Source organism: Olea europaea, chromosome 6 (genome assembly GCF_002742605.1).
Source record: "Olea europaea var. sylvestris chromosome 6, O_europaea_v1, whole genome shotgun sequence".
In the NCBI taxonomy this organism is placed as follows: Eukaryota; Viridiplantae; Streptophyta; class Magnoliopsida; order Lamiales; family Oleaceae; genus Olea; species Olea europaea.
Window position 1 is genome coordinate 12,553,791 of NC_036242.1, and position 5,483 is coordinate 12,559,273.

The 5,483-nt window shown below is 34.1% G+C and overlaps 1 pseudogene; it reads left to right on the plus strand.

Moving 5' to 3' along the window:
- The first annotated feature begins 212 nt into the window (after window positions 1-212).
- On the plus strand, window positions 213-1,765 carry LOC111395170 (annotated as a pseudogene).
- Window positions 1,766-5,483: the final 3,718 nt, after the last annotated feature.

Consider the following 5,483-nt stretch of genomic DNA (forward strand, 5'->3'; position numbering starts at 1 on the left):
GCCAAGAAAGTGGAAGATAGAGACATTTTGTGCCAAAAAATGAAAGGTAGGAATATTTTCCACAATACACTTGAAAGGTATGGACGTTTTGTGCCAATTACCCTTAATTATATCTATCAGCTTCATTTATACCCCAAAAACGACGTGTGCACTAATTATATATAAAGACATTAACACTGATTTCCGTATGAGACGTACAGAAGTCACCAAAAATGACAGATCCAAATCCGATGCCCCTGCGAAGAGACAATCAAGAGTTTGAGTCCACTAGAATTGTGGAACAAAGGTTATCAATAGATGACACGATTGAACGGTTCATCGGGAACTGCGGATGGATACAATTCTTCCAAGCCACTCTTTTATCCTTCGCTTATTTTTTCGATGCGCAACAATGCTTCATCGGTGTTTTTACTAATGCTGAGCCAACCTGGCATTGCACTTCCCCAGGTACTTCGTCGTGCAAGAATATCTGTCAAATTCCAAGAGATTCTTGGAACTGGGATATGCCCGTTCACACGTCCATAATCTCTGAGTTTTCCCTTGAATGTTCCGGCTCCATTATTACGGGCCTCCTGGCATCGACCTTCTTTCTGGGCTGTCTCGCCGGTGGACTTGTCCTTTCAACCCTGGCGGACTCCTCTTTGGGCCGGAAGAATATGCTTATTCTATCTTGCCTGCTCATGTCTCTAAGTGGAGTCTTAACCGCATTCTCTACCAACGTATGGATGTATACTTCTTTGAGATTTATCAGTGGATTTGGTAGGTCAACAATTGCCACCTGTGCACTTGTTTTGTCCGCAGAACTTATTGGGAAAAAATGGAGAGGAAATGTTGGGATCATAGGATTCATCAGTTTTCCTCTAGGATTTCTTTCTTTACCTGGTATTGCTTATCTGACCAAAGGTTCCTCATGGAGACTCCTTTACTTGTGGACTTGCATTCCACCATTATTTTACTCTGTATCATTGTATTTTCTAGTTTGTGAATCTCCCCGATATCTTTATATCAAGGGCCGGAAGGAAGATTTCGCTAAAACATTGAGAAGTATTACTGCACCTGCGAATCGGGTCAGCTTAACTGACAGCTTCTTCAACAGGTGCATTAAGTGGGAAGACGAATTGCAAGAAACAGACTATTACTCCGCAATGAAGATCTTGTTGCAAACATCTTGGGCTTTACGGCCACTTGCGTCAGTTAGGGTGGTAGGCTTCGGAGTGAGCATGATTTATTTTGGCATGCCATTAGGTCTTGGCAACTTGGCATTTGATCTATACTGGAGTATGACACTAAATGCTTTTGTACAAATTCCAGCTGCCTTGACTATATTCTTCCTCGTAGGGAAACTGAACAGGAAGTTCTCGATATTGGGATTGGCTATATTGAGTGGAATTTGTAGTGTAACATGTGTGCTGGTTAGGTGGACGGGAATGCAATTTGGACTGGAATTGATATCATATTTCTGCGGGATCGCTGCATTAGATTTCTTTATGATTTACACAATGGAGTTATTTCCGACATGCGTGAGAAACTCGGCTGGGTCAATGTTGAGGTTGGCAATGATGTTAGGTGGGGTTTCTTGCCCGATCTTAGTGGCAACCGGTAGAAAAAATGGGCTGCTTTCATAGGGGTTTTCGGGATAACGATATCGGTGTGTGGATTGTTCGTTGCATTCCTACCAGAAACAAGGGGAAGGACATTCTGCGATACCATGAATGAAGAAGAGGGAATGAATGGAGAAATAAGTAATGGGGTGGATACTGCATAAATCCACGTTATGCAGTATTAAGCTCATCTTGATAATTCTATGTTTATTGCCTTCGAGTAATATTTCGTTGTATACAGTTATTGAAAGCAAGGGAGAACTACACAACTAAACCAAAAAAGAAAAGAAATTTACCCCTGCATAAAGTTTTATTAGAATTTACTAAATAATTTTCCTTTTAATGAGGAAAAATATCATATCTTCTCTCTCCAATTATATGAAAAGAATAAAAATCCGGAGAATTATAACCAATTTCAATATTCTAGAGAAACTAAGAGCTTGTTCGATAGTGATTTTGAGAAATGATTTTTTGATCGTTAGATAGAAAAGTAGATCCTACCTATGAGAGAAGAAGTAAAAAATGACAGTTGAAATAGTATAAAATGATCAAAAAAAAAATTTGGGGGTGGGGGGGTGGGGAATCAATACCAAACATACACTAAACCTAATTTTTTGCGGTAAAATTACTTTATTAATTATAAATCACGGCATAAATTATAGAAATTGATATTACAAATTTTAAAATTACTTGATATACTTTTTCTATACGCCCTTGTTTAGTTTTTATTATTTTCAAAATATATTTTTTCTCTCTTATTTTCATCCGTACATTCTTCAATAAAATAATATTATACGTAAATACAAAACTTTTCATTTTTAATTACACATTCTCTATCAAAATATTTTTTCAAAGAGTAATGTTATTCATAGTCTCTCACTACGGTAGTCGCCTTACATGACATCCTACACGGTGATTTATGATTTGATGTATTAATGTGACAGTTTTTTCTTGTCACATATATCAAATCACTAACTATCACATACGTGTCATGTAGAGCGACTGTTGTAGTGAGTGACTGCAAATAGCATTATTCTATTTCAAAATATATTTTGAGCAAAAAATGGGATTTAAAAAGGTTCTATTTACTGAAGTAATCGAGGTCTCTAAAAATTGGATACTAAAAAATACACTTTATAACTTCACTCCCAATAGTTGTCATCTCTAAGTTTTGATTAGGTTGTACAAAATCTCGAATAGAGCAGTTCGGTTCGATTCTTTTTAAGTTAAATATCCGAATAGGTATTAGAATCGAGAACCGAAAAATTTGATTCGATTTTCGGTTTTAGACCAAGAATCGAATAATCGAATTTCCTTATTTTTTTATATTAAATAAGTCAAATTATTTTAATTTTTTAAATTAATTTATTGACTAATTAATTGAGCTCGAAAATACCATTTCCCTATTTCATTTGCCAACTACTTAATTAAGCCCAAATCTAAAATATCATTTTTCCATTTTCAGCCCAAATCCAACTTTGTAATTAAAATTTCAAAGAATCAAAGTGACTTAAGTTTTTCTCATATCTCAATCATTTTGTAGTTTCTGGAGGAATCGAAGCTAAGCAGCTACGCCTCTCTTCATCTTACTATTTTTTCTGGAAGGATTCTTTGAATTTCTTCCACTTTGATCATGATAAACTTCGTCTCATTTCTTTAATCATTTCTAATAATGTTTATTGATTTGTGTCCTTCTCGCGTTCTTTATTTTCATCATTTCTTAGATAGTATTAGTTAGTTGATACTTATGAATGTCTACCTATAAAACATTTTACGGCCATTTATCAAAGAAACAACCCCCGTCTGCTTCTTTTCAACACAAGTTTTGAAACTTGAAAGAAGCTAATTCAATTAAAATAATAACTGTGTTTAAAGTGTAAGAACCTGATACTTTTCTATAGCCTTCCTCAATCAACTTTCACTTTGTTCCAACTTTCGAGCTACATAATCCTTAATGATAGAAAGCGTAAGACATGGATTTCTGGACAAAGTTTGAAGAACAATTATACGAGTTAAAATAACATCCCTTTCAATATATGTCAAAACTTCTTTCACTTCTTTGGAGCAGTCTTCTCCATTTTATTCGTGGAGGTGCCGACTGTGTTTAAAACAAAACTTCCTACTTATTAAATATAGTTAAATTTCAAAGAGAGTTGTTAAACGGGTTCATCTGGTGTTAAAACTAAAAATTGCTGACAGTAATTTGATGTGCCAAGCTCTGGATCGATGCTTGATTGATTAATAGTTGCAGGGCCTGATAGTTTAAATGCTGAATTTTGTTAGTTTAATTTTGTGTTTACTTTTCTTTATGGGCAGCTTGATCAAACTACTACATGATTTGTATCTTAATTTTTTACACTGATTTCTATATGATTCGATCAAGTTGCTACTTAAGGTGGTACCATGAATTAAAAGCTCCAATGGGATACAAAAAAATAGCCTAATGAGATGTTAGAAATATGGACTCATTTCACTGAGATTCTTATGGGAGAAAAAGCAAAATGTAATTATTGTGAGAGAACATTTAAGGCTTATACTAATACTAGAACTTCTACCAGGTAGAAGCACTTAAAAGCTTGTTACGCCATATAAAAGCTCCAATGCGAGACAAAAAAATAGCCTAATGAGATGTTAGAAATATGGACTCATTTCACTAAGATTCTTATGGGAGAAAAAGAAAAATGTAATTATTCTGGGAGAACATTTAAGACTGATACTAATACTGGAACTTCTACCATGTAGAAGCACTTAAAAGCTTGTTATAGATATAAGAGCATTTTTGGTTACTGAAAAGCAAGCAATACTCACTTGAGAAAACAAGGATGGTGGTATTATGGCTATGGAATTTAATAAAGAATAGTGTAGAAAAGTGTTGGTTAAGATGGTTATTATTTTGATAAATTGGCTTTGTCCTTCGTAGAAAGTGTGGGTTTTTAAGGAATTTGTACGCCAACTTTGCCCTAGATTTGATGTTCCTTCTAGAAGAACAACTGCTAGATATGTGCTCTATCTCTACTCTGAAACAAAGGAATACTTCAGGATTAAATTATTAATGATATGCAAAGAATTTCTTTAACCACTAATTGTTGGACATCACTTCAAAATATCAATTACATGATAGTCAGAGCATACGTTATTGATAGAAATTGCATAAGAGGCTATTGAATTTTTCTGTTGTTTCACATCATAAAGGGGACACAATTGAAAAACTTATTGAAACTTGTTTGCTTGATTGAGAAATAGAGTGTGTGGGTACCATTATTGTAGATAATGTAAACACAAATGATACAATATTTATTTACTTGAAAAACAAGTTGAAGAATTAAAAACCTAATGATACTTTGATTTTAGATGGCTCTTATTTACATGTGTGTTGTTCAGCAACATAGTCAATTTAATTATTAAAGAAGGATTGAAAGAGTTTAATGCATCTATAGAAAGTATATACAATGCAATTAATTATTTTCAATTATCTTTTTCCCGATTAATGAAATTTAAATATTTTATTGAAAAGGAAAAATCTCATGGAAAAAACTTGCTTCTTTAGATATCGCTACAAGATGGAATTCAACATTTTTAATGTTGGATAGTACATTAAATGTTTTAAAAAGCCTTTGAAAGAATGGAGGAATATGATGGATTTTCTTGTAAATATATATATTGATGAGAATGAAAGGTGGAAAAGAAAGAGAGGGGCCACCTACAAGTCAAGGGTGGACCCACCTTAAGCCAGTGCACGCATCTATGTGCACTGAACTTTTCTCAAGAAAATATAATCCATAAAAAGAGCTTTGCCAGGCAAGTAGTTAGTGGTATGCAGGTCTAGTTTTGATAATCGGCAGAATATGTACCAGCAAGAAAGAAACCATACAAAAGATCAAC